This window comes from Pungitius pungitius, chromosome 1 (genome assembly GCF_949316345.1).
Source record: "Pungitius pungitius chromosome 1, fPunPun2.1, whole genome shotgun sequence".
Taxonomy (NCBI): domain Eukaryota; kingdom Metazoa; phylum Chordata; class Actinopteri; order Perciformes; family Gasterosteidae; genus Pungitius; species Pungitius pungitius.
In genome coordinates, this window is record NC_084900.1 from 14,497,344 (window position 1) to 14,517,978 (window position 20,635).

Consider the following 20,635-nt stretch of genomic DNA (forward strand, 5'->3'; position numbering starts at 1 on the left):
ACACTCTCCTGCTCACTCTGCCCCTCCTGGACTTCACTGTCACACTGACACCTGCTGCACCTTCTCCTCTGCTGCCTGCGAGCCGGCTAGTCACCTCTCCTCCTCCATGTGCTGTGTTCACCTGCTGTTTCTGCAACATGTCGTCAGGTTCTGTAGTAGTTTTGCAAACTGAAGCTACAGCACTAAACATGTTGGTTATTTTTGAACATGTTGAGGCATCAACCTCTAGATTTTTTTTTTGGCCCGCAATTTCTCCACACCCCCCTTGCTCCTACGTTTTTGTTTCTCCATCCTGATCCACACATTTCTTTCTGGCTCTGAGCCACTGACGCATCTGACTGACACACTGAGAGGGAGGGGTGGAGCCTGCTAAGAGATGATTGGGCCAGCCCAGTGTCAGTGTGTTGCTCCTGAAAGGTGCTGTAGGACACATTGTCTTAAATGATGTCTGCATTTTAATTGTATCACGTATCAAGAAGAAAAGTTATAATGTTGGAAAGTGGTTAAATTTGTTATCACAGCGAGAAATTATTTTAAGCAATGATTTATTAATTAGCCTCAACTGATTGACTTAAGCGACTGAATCCCTTTGAAACTTGAAACGCTTCAATAAAAATTATTTGATTCTCCAACAAACAGATTTAATTTTCCAAAGAACTGACTGAGATTTGTGATATGGGATTCTCGCCAAATCGTATAATTCCACGTTATCTGTCTCCTCTCAGCAGCGTCAGAGAACGCCTCAAAGGTGCATCCTCTGCAGTGACCAGCAGGGGGCGACTCCTCTGCTCCCATAGACATCTATGAGAAAATAACTACTTCTGTCTTGATTTATTCTCTCAGTAAACATTAGTTTATCTTTATCAATCTGTAGCTTCTTCAATGCAGCACGATGTTCATTTAGTGAATGATGGTCCATTTAGAGTAAAGATCACATGCTTTAGGGCGGGGCAACTCTGAGATCAAGAGAGAGAGGAAGAGGAGGAAAGTGTTGGTGCACAAAGTGACTGTCAGGCTGAAGGTTAATGGTGGAATTGGAGGTAATCGTTGTACGGGACGTCTGTGACAACTTAAGCTTCACTGTCAAACCGGTGGAACGTACATGGTACATCTACACACACATGCAGTAAAAACAGAAAGCGAGGGAAAGTGATTGAGGAGAGCGAAGGAGACGCTGTAAAAAGCATGGGAATTGGAATTAGGCAGGATGAGGGAATGGTGATGGAAATCCGACAGTTTAATGATGGAGATTACCCATAAATCAGATTTCAGTTTCCAGTGATTCTGTAAAATATCCACATGCACTCACTTTTCATTGAATACCCTTGTACTGTGGGCTCGTACTCTGTGCAATGAAAATATGGTTGAATCCAATTTAAATTGAAACGATGCTTTCCTTCTTAGCACTTAAGGGGACTATATTTAAGATTTAATTATATACCAGCCAAAGGTTTGGACACATTTAAAAACGTTTCGCATTCAATCCTATGAGAAAGTTTGTCCAAATGCTTGACTGGTGTACATATTCCGACTCGACGTCACAGTCTGACTGGTGTTCAATGCCAACACTCGTCAGTGATTGCAGAGCAATTCAACTGGAACCCACAATTACCTTCACACAACTCAATGTTGTTAGTTGTACTGCTAATTACAGCCCATTAACAATATGACATTCAATATGTTCATCACATTTACTGTTGCAAACCGTTGGGCCAGAACAAACAAGCTTAGCGGTATATTCATAGCACACAAACACACAGCATGTGACCAAAAACAACAACAAAGCGACTTACAATAAGTCCATTTCGACGAAGGATGAAAACTCAGAAGAACAAGAAACAACAAAGTGCTGTTTCAATAAATCAGCCCATTTACAACTACTACTAAAAGCACCAGTGCTTTGCCCTCAAGTCCCAAAAAATGCAATGCTAATTGCAGCCTGCAGGTTTGACAAACTTTTAGTTTTTGCTTTGAGACAAAGTGCAGTCTGGGAAAATGTAAGTTGTTTAGGGAACTAAATTAATTGTCAGGGATCGCGTGCTGGTGCAGGCGGAAGCAGGACTCAAATGCAGGTTCTTCTGACGTGCTCTTTATTCAAAACAAAAACTCACCAGAGACTGTGCACCAACGACGAGTGACATTTAGACAATGACGCGACCAGGGACAACAGGCACACGGGGCTTAAATACACTAGGGAGGTGCAGGTGATTGGACACAGGTGGAAACACTCAGGCAATCACAGGACAAGGCAGGAAGTGAAGTTAACCCAAGACCACAAGGAACATGAAACTTCAAACTAAAACAGGAAGAGAGACCAAACCGTGACATTAATTGTGGTATTGTTTTTAAAAAGACACATTATTTGTAACATATATTTGTAATTTATATATAATTTATGATCTAACAAATAGAATTAACTGTAAGCGGTGTTTAAACAGAAACTAGAAGGAAACATTTTCTCTCCATCTCTGAAATGCTGCTGCAATCATCTTGTCCTTTTCATTAAAAAACACACAGACACACACACACACACACACACACACACACCACATAAATTTTAAAATTCAGGTTCGACACCGCAGAGAAGTCTCATTACGCTGCTGCACGTTTGGAATCTCAATTACGGATTCGGTCGCGTGTCATTTCTCTGCCGCATTAAATGCTGTGTGAACATCCAATTTGTTTCCCAGGAGGCCTCACGTGTCTCCGCTCAGCGAGGCCTGAGCGGTTCGTGCAGGAGCAGAAATGTAGATTGTCAGGATGGACCACGGACCCTGTTCATGAGACGGAGGCACTGGTTTGTTTGGATTGGTTCGTGTTTCCGGTTGTTCCAGGTTGGCAGCCTGAGGTCCTGCTGCGGTGTCTGAACCACTTTGTACTAAATGAACTGTATTCTTATTGCTCTTAATGATTAGATTTAGATTTTAGATTCAATCCTGCTCAATCAAAACACATTTGAACTATTTTCCTGCCTCATACTATAATCCAAAATTTGGATTATCGATAAGCAGCTCTGTTGCCTTGTATTTCACTTTGAGTCGATAAGTTCTGCATCTTGCTTCCTACACAAGAAGCTCACAATTAAAAAAATGGGACATTTACAATACAATGTTTTATCTCAATATCTCAATTTTAAGCTCGGTTGGGTGTTTAAAGACCACCGTGAGGGGAAAAACCCCGACGATAAGCTTTCGGCTTACCATCAAAATCAGATGATTTTCAAAACACTGCAGGTCCTGTGAAAAAAAATCAAAATCCAATCTCCGCGTCAGGATGTGTGTCCAATGCACGAAGCAGAGCAGCTGCGTATCAAAAGAAAGGAGTGCAGGTGTGACATCCCTCCAGGCCGCGAAGAACGAGATTCCTCCTTCAAGATCGAAAAAATCAAGAGTTAGACTCTCGAATAATGAGCCGAAACAGTCGCCATGGCGACCTAGACCGTCAGGAGGGGGGTGAGGGGGGGCACCACGTGATTGACCCGACCCACATCTTCTCTAAAAGGTGCAAATGAATAAATAAATAAATAATAGTAGCAGCAGGCGGTGGAGAGAGCAAATTACAGGAATACTTTTCTTTTCTCCATCGTGGTAGAAAGACAAAATAAACAAAAACACAAATCGACGTAAACAACCAGAAAGAATCTTCAGCAGCCAATTGTAATAAATAAGCATAATTATGTAAACAGGACGTGAGTCGTTATACTGTTTTATTCTGGATATTACTGACAAGACCAAGAATCTCTCCCTTTGTCTCTGTTTCTCTGGCCCTCTTTTTCTTTCTTATTTTTCTCACCTTCACCGTCTCCTTCTAAGGATCACAGCTCGTCCATAAGCCTTCATCAGAGACCCACAAATAGATGCTGACTCGTGGGTTTTTCTCACACACTCTCCAGAGGAAGTTGTCTCGGCGATGAAATGCGACACGAGCTCATTGTGTCACAGCTGGACTTCAGCTTCTACATTTCAGATGACGGAGTGGAATACGAGCCCCAGTTATGACCCGCTCCCTTCATTCCTCTTTTGTATTTCACTCGTCACTCCCTCCCCTGAGCAGCCGATGCCCCCCCCCTTTAAACCCCTCTAAACCTATGCTCACTATGTCCGCTGCAGTTGCCCGGGTGCCACGACCCCGTCGACCCCGTCGACCCCGTCATCTTCGTCCTCCACCAGCTTCTCTCAGTATCCTGGAAAGTTTCTTCTTCTTCAGTTTCATCCTTGATTTGACATCCAGATGATGTCATGTGACGGTTCATTTGTGAACCCATGGCATCACTTCCACAATCCGTCAGAATGAGTCGATCACAAAACAACACGTCCTACTTTCCATCTCAGCTGTTCTAAACATATTGAATATCTGAAAAGTTGGGACAGATGTGTCACAGCAGAATTTTAAATTTGACATTTTATGAAAAATAGGGATGAGCTGCTCAATTGATTTAGCTTATTCAGTTATTTCTAATTCAATTAGGTTGTGTTGCTCACATCCAAACAAATAAAAAATAAATTAACATAAGATTAACACCAGCCAAGTTGGTTTTCCGTATGGAGAATGTCATCCATCACGGTCAAAAACAAGAAGCACAAGAGCGATGAAACCGAACATTTGCTTAAAAGTTTGCACCTCAAACATGTTGACAATTCTAGAAATGTCAAATTTAGTCACCAAACATCAGACAACATCTCTCATCAAAGTCTCCAGTCCTTCTTGTTCTGCCTGAAATCTTCCCCGTTCAGCGTCTATTTACTTTTATGAAGCGTCATCAGCGGTTTTGGTTCATCAGAAATCAACTTTGCTCGTTTTTCCATTAAAAAAAACAAAGAGTGGGGCGGAGGGTTAACTCGCTTTCACAGCTGCACAATTACTCTATGTTTTTGTAACTTCTGTTTTTGAAGGAGTCTGCTGGGCACATGCATCGCCCCCCCCCCCCCTCACTAGGCTTCTATTCAGGGATGAGGAGGCGTGTAATGGATCTTTGTGCTCGTCTGGGTGAATAATCCCGCGAGGCCTTCAGAGAGGTTGATGTGGGAGTCGAGGAGATCCAGAAGCTAACCCCGGACTTATAGAACTCCCCATGAGAGCCCCCTCTCTGCTGGTTAATCCTCTAAAATGGACAACATCTGTGTACAATGTAGTTTTAAGAGTTTGAAGCAAAAACCCAAAACCCATTACAGACATACGGACATTATTCTCAGCAGACTATTTTAGAAATTAATTAAAACATGTCTTGAGGGTGTCTTTTGAAATATTTCGTACCAGATTAAAGTTAGACGGTATTTGCATGTCAGGAGAAGTGCTCAACTGTTAAACCAGAGAAACCAGAGAAACATTTTCACATTTTTCTGATTAAAGGTGTCCAGAGTATACAGAAAGTGCAGTAATGTGACAGGTGTGCAACACACTCAACCTCGCCGCTGCTCGTCCGCTCATCAGACATTTGGAGTTGTCCAAAGCGCTTCGCATTAAGAGTCCAGGCTCTGGAACAATTTTGCCATTTCAGCCAAGTCTCTGCTGGACAGCTGCCTCAACGGCGCCAGCAGACCGGGTTTGTTTGTTTTGGCTTTTTGGGGGATTTATATTGCACTAATCTCCCCTGATGCAGAATGCACCAGCAAATTACACCAACATACAAATGCACGTATGTTGATCTGCGCAGAGCAGCTGTTGGAGGAGAGATATATGAGAGGATAATAAAAACCCTGCAGCTGATGTGGAAACTATGACTGAGGTTGGTATTGGTGATCTTCTTAGTCGAGAGGAAAAGAGGGAGATATCTGGGCCTCTCGCCTGTGCTCACGTGACTGGTTGTAGCCCAGACAGCGCTCTTATTTTCTCAGCTGCCATGATGGGAACTCAAAAAACAAAAAACGCTTCCTGTAACTGGGTTCAGCAGCAGCCTGCCGAGGAAGTATCAGCAAGTTCTACGAGTTCAGATCAGAAGCTTTCTAAAACCACTACTGATTTAACCTCTGTACTGCTGTGTACTTGAGAGTAGGTTAGCCTTTGTGATGAAGTTACTGGGATGACCTCTGTCCTACAGGGTTAACTTGCAGTCGTATCAGCTGGTGTGTGTTCCTGAACTTGTGTGTCCTCTGGCGATGGCGCCTTGGGAACTGCAAAGTTCTTGGAAGTTGTAAAAAGTTCCTCAGTTCCTCAGGCAGTGTATGACTGAATCATCTTCTATTTAAAGTGTGATTCTCGAACAGTTGGTACCGTGTGTGTAAATTCTTATTAGGTATGAAAACATGACATTCCACTTGTCATTGCCCTTGAATATCGCTGTGACCATTTTTTAATATCAACCCTGATGTCCTGTTTTCTGCTGGATGTGGATTAACTTTCAACTTCCATCACTTGAATGGTATTTAAGTCACAGTTTACAATGAAACAGTTTGGTATATGCTACTCCTACTTTCTTTCCGTATGACGCTGTAATATTTGCAAGGTGTTTTAATATTGTTCGATTTCCCACACCGTCACATAGATGGAACACGTGCATAATAGATACTGCAGGCATATTAAATGTCTCAAAGGTACGCCATGAATCTTCTGGGGACGATTATCCTGATCGCCGTGAGACCAAGTCCTTCCCAGAGTGGATTTAATAACTTGTTTTAAATAATACATCTAAAACGTTGACATGAGAGGGAGAGATATGTTAAATCAACCGGTCACCTCCAAGCAATTGTGCAAATATGAATAGAGTGCAGCGGAGGAATATTGATTATTTTGATACAGAGTGAAAACGTCAACTCAATAATGCCCTGCCGTAAAAACACATGTTCATTATGTTGAGGTTGATGCATGTCAATGCTGCTGACATTTCATGCTGCAGTTTTAAACTACAACTAGCAAAAAATGTTATTGAATAATCTGGTGTTTAATCACTCAACTCATTGATTCATCTTTCCATTCTTATGTGCTTCATTAACAGACTTTCATATAATAGCATAAGACTTCATAGCATCCGGCCTGCGGTATGAGCCCTGAAACTGAATCTTTGCTAAATTACTAATTAAATGGTGACTTTTATTCATAGGAAGTGGCCATAACATTTTTGGTAAACATATACAAACTTGTGTATATAAACCGCACATGTATTTACCAGCCACTAAACCTATCCTAGACTTAATAGGTGGAAAGATTTAAAAGCAGATATTTTGAGGTGAAAGAAGAGACTTAAACCTCATGAGTCAAAGCTAGTGTCTCTTTGGAACATTTTGTCTGGTCTTTCTAGACTTGGCTGTCCTTCAAAGTCGCCATAAAACAATGACAACTCACTCTTATAGAGGATTGTGTCTTTATGCAAAACGTTTTTATAGCCACTTGCTCAATTAATTCATCTGTGCTGAATGCCAATGAATTTAAAAAAGCGGGTATCTGCTATTGGAATGAGTAACACCCTTGAACCGCTAAAAATAAAGAGATTAGGGCTTCATCTTTACAGAAGTAAAGAGATTGCTCGTTGCGACCGCTAACGCTATTCAAACCGAACCCATCTCACAGCAGGTTGTGGCCTCACTTGTCGCAGTGTAGTGTTAAAGAAAGGGCCGCCCAGTTAGCTAACCGGAATGATAAATCTACTTCAATACTATAAGTAACAGAAGAACTCACAGCGTCTAACGCTCCTTCTCCATCACTACCCATTTCTCTGGAGAATGTGGCAGGTGTTTAGCTACCTAGCTGCTTAGCTACCTGGATGCTTAGCTGCTTAGCTACCTAACTTCTTAGCTACCTGGATGCTAAGCTACTTAGCTACCTAGCTACCTAAATGCTTAGCTACCTGGATGCTTATCTACTTAGCTACCTGGATGCTTAGCTACTTAGCTACCTAGATACCTAGCTGCTTAGCTACCTGGATGCTTTGCTACCTAGCTACTTAGCTGCTTAGCAACTTGGATGCTTAGCTACATAGCTACCTAGCTGCTTAGCTATTTAGCTACCTAGCTACCTAGCAAGCTTGACGACTAGCACTTTAGTGAGGTGCAGCAAACTACGATGGCCAACTTCCTTTGTACTAGTCACATGGCCACCGAAATGAGCTCCACGTCCCTCTTACTTACTAAAAGAAAACCCAGCTCTGAGATGTTGACGTTGGAAGGGAAGCGGTGATGGTGAATAAGTTTCACCGTCAGACTTAAACTCACTTCAACTTATCTTGCGTACACAGTACAGTGGTGTTTGTTTTTCTGCCCACGGCTATTCTGTTTTTAGATTACATCCAGTGCAAGAACACCTTTCACATTAATTCCAAAATGATGTTTCTCCTCCCACATCATACTGTTTTTTACAGAGGTAAATCAATGAATAAATTAAAGCATGTAATCTATCCTGACAATAATTGAAACTGCTAAGCACTAAGAGGAATGTGCCTCAAGGTTTTTACACATGCACATTGGCACAATTACACTTTGTCAGCCAGCACCATTTCTCTTTGATGATGTCGGCCTGGTGGTCAGCCCTACACGCGGGAAAAAAAGCCAAAAAACATCAGGCATTGGATAGATTTCCGTGGACTTTTGTTGGCACTAAAAGCTAAAAGATGTCGTGTTTGGTGGTGATTCTCTCTGACAGAAGAGTCTCCCTCGCCACATCGCGTGAAGCTATTTGATTGTCAATATTGCAAACGTTGAATAATTTAGGTTGATGACAACATTTGTACCTCCAGGTTTCAGTTTGTCGGGTCACAGAGAAGGGGAGGGGGGGGGGGGCGCAGCACTAAGTCTGTCAGCTTTAATTAGTGCAGGGGTACGTATGTCACTGAATAAGCATCGTTCCCCATTTACATCTCATCTCGCCTTTTATTTTCCTTCGATTCTTTTCATCCCTTATACCTCACAATGCCTCTTTGTTGTTGTTTTTAATCTCTGAAATTGTTCTTGGTTTGTGGCGCAGATGCCAGATAGTGTTGTGCGCGTGGGACAGACTTTACAGACCTGTCTGTAATAATGTTTGTACCTCCATCTGGTACAGACAAATTGAACAAAAACAATTTCAGTGATTCAGCCCCTTTTTCTCCTTTTTCATATGCTTCATTATGTCGTCTCTATTTATATTTTACATCATAATATGTCACCTCCTGAAAGTCACTGAATTAAACATCAGTTAAAATCAAGATCAATAAAACACACAAAACTCACCATCATTGAGAAAGCACAGCGACGCTAGCGGCTTCGTCAGGCTCTTAAGTGCAGTGGTGAGAGATGACTTCCCACATGCAAACACATAGTGACGCGTGGTGTTTACCATCTTTGTGGAGCTCATTACACATTCCAGCGGGGATGCTGTTATTTATACGCAGGTATTTAGTCACAAAACAAACGGTTGTTTTGTCGTCATTTCTTTGTTAGGTCTTCATGACCGAAAGTCATACCAATAATACCAATAATTGTCAAGATATGTCACTGTGAACAACAGATGTAAACCTCATGACAACACAGGATTGATGTTAGAAAGATGTTAGTACGATCTATCCTCTGGGGACCATGCGATTCTTCAGAAAGCAATCATGACAATCCATCAAGGAGTTTGCATTTAGTATTGAGATTTCAAAAGCAATTCTCTATTTAAGCTATTTATTTATCCTTTATTATCATTTTGAATTTCTATTACACTTTATACTTGTGTAATTTATATATCATTCATAATTAAACCAGCAGTTTTAGAAGTTATTTAGGAGTCAAAAATGTGAGGAGGGACTTATTTGAAATAGGCTTCGATAGGACACGTTCGCACCTCTCTGGCAGACACCTTTTTATATCCATTTTAGATGGGAGCTAATCAGATGCAGGCCAGTCAGAATTGCTCAGTCAGATAAACTCGGTCAGATTAGCTCGGTCAGATCAACTCTTTAATCAATCAAGCTTTTAACCATTGTCTTAATGAGATTAGGACTGTCGCTGTCCACTGACCAGTGGTGCTGAATGAAGCCTGAGGTTACATATTGTATAAATTGTATGTATTTCAATAAGTCTGCAAGGCTTTAGCCACAAAGAAAGAAACCAACAAAGAAAAAAAAAACAAGACAGCGGCACGGAGAGAAGAAGTCAGCGGGTTTTTACTGTGTGCGTGCGTTTGTTGGTGATGTGCAGCTCATGGAGATGAGTCAAGGTTCTCCAGGCAGCACAAACAAAAAGCTGATTCCTGCTTTTGCTGCACTTCTGTCGACCCCTTGAAGACTTTGAAAGGTCATCTGTTTAAAAGTGGCCTCCGGTTACTAGCGATGAAAAGTCTCTATTCATTCATCCGACATCATCTGGGTTTCTTCCTCTGCAGAACAAACCGATTGGCTTTTGAGGAATACCACATGAGCCACATGAAGTAAGAAATGGTCTCTAGAGTTCACGTGAAATGGACGCAGTCGCAGCCTTTGAGCTGTTGCTTTTGACTTTAAATGAGATGATAGTCTGACAAACCTCTGATATTACAACTTACGTTGGAGGCGCTATAAAGTGAGGACACGTCAGTGAACACTGGTCTCTGTGCTCATCCATCACGGCGAGTCTCGTCTGGGCTCGCCTACGCGCCGACACAGGGTTACGGCCGCTGTTTTGGGATTCACGGTTCCGAAGTTGTGTGTCAAGGAAGCGGTGGCATTCTGAGACGAGGTCTCAGGTGATGCGTCATCCGGAGCAGCGGATCGGAGCGCGGCAACAGCAAAAAATAACAGAGGGGTGTGATTCTAACCATGAGTGATGGTCAGGTTGGCCGTGGCGTGTGTGTGTGTGTGTCACCTGCTGCCAGCACGCACAACAGAGTATGTCAGATTCTCCTGCAGCCACCATCGCATTTCATGACGCTGAAGGAATCAGAATGGGATAAAGCCTGGAGACGAGTTCTGACGGGAGAAACACATAGACAAACGCTGCTTACCCCCCCACCCTTTATGAATACATCACATCGCCACGGGTAGATTCAATAAGCTGTGGCTAATCAACGATAAGGCGTAAACCTTGAGGTGCAGCTGTCGTCTGTTGACGAGCGAGGAGAAACAAAGAAGTGTTGTTGCAGTAACACGGCGGCCGTTCTTCTCCACCTCATGAACTGATTTAGTTAAACTGATTCATATCTAGATTTGACAGTAACGTGATTAAGTCTATCGGTAATATTTTGCATTACAGTGGCCTGTTGTATTAGATGTACTTAATAGACCACTGAAGAGTTTCAGCCTCCTCAGCTCTCACACAAAAAAAGTCCAATTGTAAGAGGACCTTTGCATTGGTGCGAGCCGTCAGTCACTCGGTGACCACAAAGGAAGCGAGTCCCCGGAGGCCAGAGCAGAGGACCATTACGCACACCCCCTCGAGGCCGCTGGCCCATTCAATCACACTCTCCCCTCAAGGTCCTTGTCTCTGGTAATCGTTCCCTCCCGTTAGTCAAGGTCTCCCTACAAAGATGCTACAATGACGGCCTTCACACCTTCGTACCGCTATAGTAAAAACGACAAAAAGACAGGAAATATGAAGCCATTTTCAAACTGCAAAGGAAAAAAGTGAACATGTACATTTGGATTGTGGTATTTAAGGAGCCGGGTCTTGCTCCTGAGTTGCACCTTGCGAGGGGGGGTGCAGGGGTCAGGTAGTATTGAGGAATTAGATCTGCACATCTGATGTCATGGACAATTTGTACAGGGGAGCTTTAAAACATTCCATCTTAAAACGTTAGCTGTTAGCTGTTGCTGCTGTTCTAGAAAGGATCTTAAGTAAAGCAATAAGGTACTTGAGGCAGTTCATTATTGCTTTATTGTCAATTATGTTACAGTTCAAGGGCAAATCCTTGAACTACAACATTATTGACGATTAACTGCTGCCTCGAGTGCCTTATTGCTTTTAAGATACGGTTACCAGCCTCATTATAAATAGTCAGTGAATAGCTGCCTTTCAGCACAAAATAGTTGTTGCCACCAAACGTTGTGTATCACATTTGAGACAAACAACAACATCACGTTAGTTAGCCTAGCACAAGTACACATGTACTGTTCTTTATGGCTCAATACAGTTCACTCTGTCACTCACTCCCAAACAATAGGAAGGCTTGATTTCATCTACCCATATTATAATCTAACATAAGCTCTAGTATTTAAGATTTCAAGAATGTAATAAAGGATGTAGCCAGGAGTGAGTACGCTCTCAAGGCGAAGTCGTCCACTTGTCCCCCGCTGGACTCTTAGAAGATCTTTTCTCTTTAGCATTGCTCTCATCTCGCCTGACACAACTGGCATCGAGGCTCCTCACTCGGGGCAATCTTCTAAAGGTCTGTGTGAAGTGACCTGGCCTTTAATCAAGCCGCTCTCATTCATCTTCTTCATTTAATGAAGGGATGAGGGACACTTTCAGCTCCACCCTCCACTCCCATTCTCTTGTTGGTATTCACATGTTGTATTAACCTTTTCCAGGGCTGGACTGGGACAAAAAAAGGGCCCCGGCATTTTTGCTCACCAACCAGTACACTATCCTTGCGGTCCCTGTAGATCTGCATATCTACTGTTCCGGTCCTAAAAACCCATACAAAGCTGAGAACTACTGTAAGTGCCATGGACGTTAATGTCGGTAATCAGACAGTTGATGAACCCCATTGACTTCCATAATAGGAAAAAATACTATGGAAGTCAATGGGGTCCACAATTTGACAAATGACAATTTTTTTGGCCCGCAATTTCTCCGCACCCCCCTTGCTCCTACGTTTCTGTTTCTCCAGAAACAAGAAAAGATTTCATTCTGGCTCTGAGCCACTGATGCATCTGACTGACACACGGAGAGGGAGGGGTGGAGACTGCTAAAAGATGATGTCAGTATGTAAAATGAACCAATGGGCCGCTGTCCCTGCTTTATGTGCGTAGGCCCACCAGGCAATTGCCCGGTATGCCAGATTAAGAGTCCAGCCCTGACCTTTTCAGTCTAGTAAATGACATCTATTCCTACACCTGCGAGAAGGCCCACATTTGAATGCGATGCCCCTCCATCCCTTCATCATCTTCATCATCACACTTCTTTTCTGTTGGCAGAGCAGCATTTTACAGCAGCTACTCTTTGTGAACCCTATTTTCATAGCACCAAACTTTGAGGGAAAAAGAAAAGACGAGAGACATTCTGCTGCTTCTCATGTCACTCACACTGCAGAGACAATCCGCTGCGTGCAGGTGGACATTTACTAACCGCGCCCAAAGACAGGGGGATCGTCCGTGTCAATCGCAAATTACATCACAAATAAACCTCTTACCAATCGAGAAAAGCATTCAACATTTTCCAAATTCCTCTCTAATTTGATGATCTCTGCTCCTCTTGCCTGCGCAGTGACTCGTGGTCTCGTCGGCGCTGTGGAGGTGTTGAGAGAGCTGTGGCTTGAGATGTGTGTCGGACCGACGTGAGAGGCACAGGGCCCGAGGGACAAAGGAAGCCACGCAGGAGGTGAGGGGAGGAGACGGCGAGAGACGGCGAGAGACGGCGAGAGACGGCGAGAGACGTGGCCTCTACTGTCGACTTCACACCCAAATCCACGGAGATGTCAGACAGCTTGTGTGCATGGGACACGGAGAAGGTATTCCTGATTATGTGTGTTTCATCTTTCCACTAAAGGTGGTCTTCTGCGATGTCGGACTGAATCGGGGGAGGACGGAGAAGCAGTATGGATAGCAACAGGAACACTTTGTTGCTATGGAAGCCGTCCCCACGCAATTATTGCAAATTGATTTTTGATGTGCCATGGATTTACCTATATACTGCACATTTTTGAGGTGCTGATGTGGACACAGCAAAGACTCTTTGTATCAATCTCTTGTAGATAATTTTAAAATAATATTTTATGTAAATCCATCCAAACCTTGACCTTAGTTATGTAACACCGCTCTCGTGGTTGATAAGTCAAAGCAGAGCATGTGAAAGAATATCATCGCATAGCATGTGGAAAGATAATTATACTGTGAAATGTTGTAATATGTGAACAATAGTCACAGTATAAAACATATTACAAGCTAGTTATGGCTTTGCATGTAGATATAAAAAGTAAATCGGAAAAATGTCATATTTCAGTTTTAGTGAGGGTTTGTAGCACCAAAGATCCTCATCATTCATTAAACCCCTGAGACCTCTCCCTTCAGTCCTCTCTGAACTCGAGCTATTGGACCACACAAGTCCACACAGAGCCACTGGAAGCCAAAATGACACATAAAGCACAATTAATGAGGCCGACACTCACTCACAAAACCTCAGCTTAAGTCTCTCAAACTCTCATGTGGGGCTTTTTTCCACGTTGAATTCAAAATTTGTAATGTTCTCTCCATAATACTCGGGACTGACATGAAGCCACTAATTCACCATTTTAAAAACCAGGAGGTTCAAATTTAAACCATATGTAATCATGCTTTTGTCTCAAGAGAGATTTTGCCAGAAAAGATATACAAATGTCATCCATGAACGTACGCTTCACAAAGGTTGTTGCATAGTAAGTCTCAAAAGTGAAATCGCCCAAACAAAGTCATAATATAGGATGTCACTAAAGTCTTAAGTCGTGGTATAAAAATAAACTGTCTCGTGTTTTAATGCCTCTTTTAACGCCATGTTTCAGTTAACATCCACATCTTTCCACAATTTCATTCCACAAAATTGTCTTGATTAATGGATTGATTTCTTTCGCCGTGGTGAAATTGGATGTTTGCGAGCGTCAGCCTGTCAGAGTGACTTTTGACTGCTAAATTCAGTTCAGTTCAATCCCAGAAGTGGATGTTTGTGCCAAAACCTCGCTCAAGGCAGTCATGAGATATTGAGACGATTGGAATGAAGTTACCAGCGGTACGGTCCCAGCCAAAACACTACACAGTAAAAATAAGTGTGTCCAGCATCCTCTGCCCCTCATTTTGGGCCACTGGTGGATACGAATACCGAAGAGAACGGGGGACTTCCGTTTATTTGGGTGGCGACACCCAGAAGTCGTTATTCTTCTCCATCTTCGTCAGTGTGAAGATTGAGGTAACACAAGGTCTACTGTCCGCAAATGTTCCCGTTACAGTTATTTTTGAGTGTGAGTCTTGTGAGTCACAAGGTCAAAGAACTCGGTTGTTTCAAAGAAGGAAGAATTGGACTCTAGTCAAAGAGGAATCAACTTGTACAAGTCCATGAAGTTGAGCAACGAAACCTCTGACAGTTTATTTTTCTGTTTGTTTTTCATAACCTCAAAACTGGAATGGAATCGTGGTGAAGCGAGGACTGCTGTTTTTTTAACAATCACTTGAAAGACAAATTGGTCTCGAAGGACATGAAGACTCGTCAGATTCTACGCTATTCTTCAGCTGTAAAGGATGCGTGCTGCTCTTTAAGTTCGGAGTGGTATCCTCCATGAGGCCTGTCCTATGCCCCGGGCTCCTTCATGAGAGATGCTTGATGCCAACTTATCCCAGGAGAATCGTCTCTTCAAGGTTTCTGAGTAAGACAAAGTCGTTGGCCCGCTCTGATTAAACGTGCACAGGTACTCTCTCAACTCATTTCCAGATCCTCGATCAATAGCGAACGAAAAAACATCTTTGTGAGGAGGTCATTTGATTCACACCCTTGTAACACCAGAGAATTTTATGCTTAAAGTGTATCCCCTGACTGCACATGCCAGCTCTATTAATCCAGGGATACACACCTTAAGAGGTCTAAACCTTCCTGTGGGTGCAGAAGGACAGATAATTGGTCCCCGTCACAGTGTTTGGAAATGCCGTGTGGTCATTCACACCCGCACACCATAATCCCCTTTTTCTCCTCTAACCTGTCGCCTTCCCACCGGGATTCAAACCTTTGATCGACCAAATCTCGTCACCACCGCACCATTTCGCTCCAGTTGCCGATTACTGTTTCGGACAATGCTTTGTGTCACAAGCGGGTTGGCGATTGGAGCGATGCGTGCATTGTCGAGTGTCCAGTGCTGTTGCACACCAAAGGGAGGTGATTGAGGGTGGACGGGGGTTCGGTTGTTGGAAGAGAACGCATGGGAAGGCCCAGGTGATCAACTAGATCAGCTAACGCCTGGTGCCTGCCGATGAGGGAAAGGACATGCACATGTGACTCAGATCTCTTGTAGTGCATCGACCAAACCGTACAACAACACAAGGAGAAATAGTTGGAGCAGTATCATAGCGCACAGCAGAAAAGCGCATTGCATGGTGAAGCTGGAAAGGTTCACAGAGTAAAGGGCAGATCCCTGGGAGATGTGCAACGACCACTGCTGTGTTGTTGGAATGAATAAAACCCATCATCGGTTATCCTCCGCGTTTAGACGGTAATGGACTCTAAAGGGTCGTAAAACACATCTTGTTCAGTCTCAATAGCAAGCCGCGTTCTATGCAGCCAAGCGGCTCAAAGTAAATGACAGATTATCTATACAGTCTTGCCCACTGTGAGGATGACTGTGGCTCAGTGGCCGAGTGGAGTGGCCCTTCAATCAGAGGTTCTGTCACCGTGTCCATGTCCGCGTCTCTTCAGTTAAGTCACTCAACCCCGATTAAAGTTTGGGACAGCCAGAACAAAAAAAAAGACTTGTTGTGGACAGAAAGTGAGGTTAACACTCACTCTCTTACTCCCACACACACACCAATAATGAGGGATGCAAGCTCTATAATAACTGGTGCTTCAGCCTGAAGATGTTCATGTAACAGCAGAGTACTGATTAAGCTTGTAAGGCTCAACTTTAACTTTAATAACAAGGCGCAAAATCCAGACAATGCATCTAATTCAGAGGTTTTCATTTCATTAAAAAGGTCTGTCCATTGTCAGAAGGAAAAGAGACCAATGGAAGCCACTGAATGTAATCAAAACAGACCACAAATGAAATACACTCAAGTGTACTGTATATGCAAAGGATGTGACACATCCAGCTCTACTTCAGTTCAGATTCACTCATCATAATCTCCTTGAAGAAAACCAGCCATCACTTTCCATTTTTCATATGATTGTGTGTTTGTGGGCCATCGGCAGTGATTGCATCCAACAACAAGCTCCAGTACTTTGGTCCTTGAAACAGCCGCTCCGACTCCTTATTTTAATATTCTGTCACACTTGGGATCGACAGTATTTCACTCTTCAAATTATGCATTTTGCCAAATATAAAGATGAACTCCAGCAAGCTAAAATAACAGCACAATTATGCAGACACTCATGCCAACACATTGTTGGGGTTTTCTAACGTAACACTTACCTTTTTGTGTTGTTTGGACCAGCAGACAATGCTGTTTTTTTGTAATTAGCGGCTTTATGTTATAGTGCTAAAGAAGGTGAGACATTTTAATCACATTTTGCTGACTAAAGCTAAAAATAGACTCACAAAGATCACTCTCCTTCCGTAAGGAAGTAATTATTGAAAATCTCTATTGCCTCTCAACAAGGGGGCGGCTGAACCAGCTCCCCCCAGCTAACGGTGCTAGCGATGCTAACAATGCTAACGATGCTAACAGCGCTAACACTGAGTTAGTCCATCATTAAGGTGAGTTATTTATAACTTGAACCAAATGAACTTGGTATGGTTTGTTTCTTAAGTCGCTGGAATGTGTGTGTGTGTGTGTGTTGACGGATGTGTATGTGAGACCATCTACGCAAACTAAATTAACTAATAATTAAATATGATATTGTAAATATCTAACAAAATGAATAATATTTAACCCCTTTTCATGACAACAAACATTGATCAGGAGCCGAGAAGGGAGCAAGGAGGTAGCAGCGTAATATCTGCAGCACAACATGTGATGTAACGCACACACACACACACACACACACACACACACACACACACACTGTGGGCAGTCTGCTTGTAAATCAACACGTCCCAAAGTCAAAGCTCAACAGGAGGTCTCCTTCATATCTTGATCTATGTTATTACTCTGCAAATGTGATTAATCGTGGATTCACCCGCACTGCCAAAGCGCCGATGGACTTCCTGACGCCCCCACCCCCCCCCAGGAGAATACCGCTCTGTGGCCCAGGGGGAGTAACCGGGTCACATCACTCAGCCCGGAGCCTTGGAGCGGCAAATAAGGTCGATACACGTTTTGTTGCACCTGTGCAAAGGACACATGGCTACGTAGTGAATGCAGGGTTGCAGTGCATTATTGGCATTATGGATTAATCATTTACTCCATTAAATGTAATGGAGTAAATGGTTAATCCATAAATAATTTAATTAACCTGACAGTTATTTTCTTAGTAATTTAGTCTACTAAATAAAGAAAATGACCCATCGGACCTTAAGGATCTAAAAATATTGCTCTAAAAAAGTATTGTTCGGTTCAATTTATAAACGATAATTATAATTTATGAAGGAAAACACCTACACAGAATCCACAATCAGCAATTATTTGTTCCTTCTGGCAGAGAAATTTCCCTTTGTCGATCGACTAATTGTTTCTGTGTCTTGTTCATATCTCTTGTTTTATCAGAGCAGAGATATTCAGTGCAGTAGAAATGGTTTGTGGTGAACTTCTTGTCCGTCGGCTAACTGAATAATTCACAGTTTGTGCACTAGAAAGATCTGCTTTAAACCCGCTGAGATCTGAAACATCACACAACTCAGCGAGGTGTCATCTGCTGACTTTCTGTGCCGCAAACAAACGCTGGAATGACACGTACAAACAATCACACACACCTGACGCACACCTCACCACGGGGTTCTTCTATGTCAGCCAGCGGGGCACCCGGACACATCACAGAAGTCTTATGTAACGCTGGTACGCCTTGATATTGGATTTGTGATTATTACTTGAGGGCCGGTGGAGAGCGGCGGCAGCAGAGGATGTTTGATGACTTTTGGGACGTCACGTGGCCTCGCGCAATGTATACCTTGCATGAAGCTTTAGTTCTGACCAGGCCGAATTAAATTAGGGAACTTAAGTCCTCAAAGGCACCGTCATGTGACTTTGAGACGCAGGGACCACGCTGCTCTGCTCAACACTTTGAGCAAAGGAGAATTCATTGGGTGAATCAAATTGTTCAGGCAGAAATTGAGTTGGCTAATCAATTAAGAATTTTAATAATAAATAACTACCATTATATTGAGAGATATCCCTGAAATTCTCAAAAAGCTACACTGTTGCCTCATAGCTCTATGATGAAATATGTCGATGCCGATCCAGAGGCTCTCTGCTCGTGTGAAGTGGAAGTAATTATCATTAAGGGGTAACAATCCACGCGCATCCAGGGAGACGACACATCACCTGATGCAGAGAGGCTCATAAGCCAATATCCTGACATGCATTTCCACTTCCTGTGAGGACTCACACTTCGGCATCTACTTTCCTTCATCAATGAGGGGTTAAAGCTGCACTTAGAGTCCAGAGTGCCGTCCCATGCAGGCCGCTGAAGTGTGTGGGGGCCGTTACGTCGGGGGGCCCACGCAGTAAACACGGATTAAAGTTCACTCCATACATCTCCGCTTGACCTTTCCCCGCGTGGTGCTTAATAGAGGCTGAAGCTGGAGGGCTTTCAACAACTCATCACCACGGTCTGGTCCAGTCACATGACACCGGTCAGGCCCGGACAGACATTCAATGGCGTTAAACTAAAGAGCACAGGGTGACTGCATGCAGAAAGCAGGTCCGACCACATTCACTACACAGTGAAACTAGAGCCTGGGATGACGCGACCTATTTGGATCCAGACATCTTTTGATGAGCTGAAGCTCGCGTGGAACAGAAAACATCTCAGAACACCGAGTGGACCGCCGAGGTCCCACTGCGTGCAGGGAGGAAGGACCCCTACCTTAATGAAGGGTACGCCAGAGCGGGCTGTGGCTCATCGGGGTCCAGTCCAGAGGGGTCCCACAGCAACCGGGGAGGGGAGAGGGGAGGGGGCGGGGGAATGGGGGGGAGGCAACACTGGTGTGCGCCGTAAACGCAATGAAGCGCTCCCTCTCACACCCACAGCCAGGACAGCTGTGTGAGGGGAGATCCGAGAGAGGCGACGACGGATAGAGGCAGACTGCTCTCCCTCCCTCCCTCTCTCCCTCCCTCCCTCCCTCTCTAAACCTCTGTTGCTCTGCTCCCTCCCATTCTTCACACTGCATCTCTGTATCAGACACACACAAACACACACACACACACTTCTTTCAGTCACATTTCTCTGCTCACAGCATGCTCTAAATTGTAGATCCCTGCAGGCAGAATATCTCTCAAAGGAGATATATATATATATATACATACATAATTTTTCTCAGAATGTCTGTTTAACAAGCAAGAGTGCTTTTACTCTCATATTCTTCCCTCAACCGTAGAAACACAATGCCCTCCTTTAAACAGTGTTTGTGCTCGCTGCACAATCGTGAATGGACACTTGCATTCAATTCGTGCACATCTTACAGGAGAAGGAAAGAAAGGAAGGAGTGAAGAGGGGAAAGATAACGGCAAAGAGGCAAACGGCATGATTCTGCAGGGTGGGGGTTAGAGACTTGGGCACGGGTCTGGCTTTGAAGTGCAAATGAAAGCAGAATGTCATGGCTAATCTCTGCAAGCGAGCACAGGTTTCTTTCCTCCTGTGCGCGTGTCACCAGCGAGTGCCAAGCATCGCTCTCTCGTCCGTTCAGAGGAAACAAAAGACTTCAAATGATCATTCGCCGCGGGGATGCACGCGGAGGAAACTGATGGAGCTTAAAACAATGCGGTTAATATATGCTGCGTCAT

General features: G+C 43.6%; 1 protein-coding gene across 1 annotated transcript in view; it reads right to left on the reverse strand.

Annotated features, from left to right (window-relative positions):
• The window catches only part of opn7b (opsin 7, group member b), a 33,472-nt gene extending 13,679 nt beyond the window's left edge, over nucleotides 1-19,793 (reverse strand). Inside the window, exon 1 of the mRNA XM_037480759.2 lies at nucleotides 19,719-19,793. The gene's annotated coding sequence lies outside the window, so the exon portion shown is untranslated. The remainder of the gene's footprint in view (nucleotides 1-19,718) is intronic.
• Between the last annotated feature and the right edge of the window lie 842 nt (nucleotides 19,794-20,635).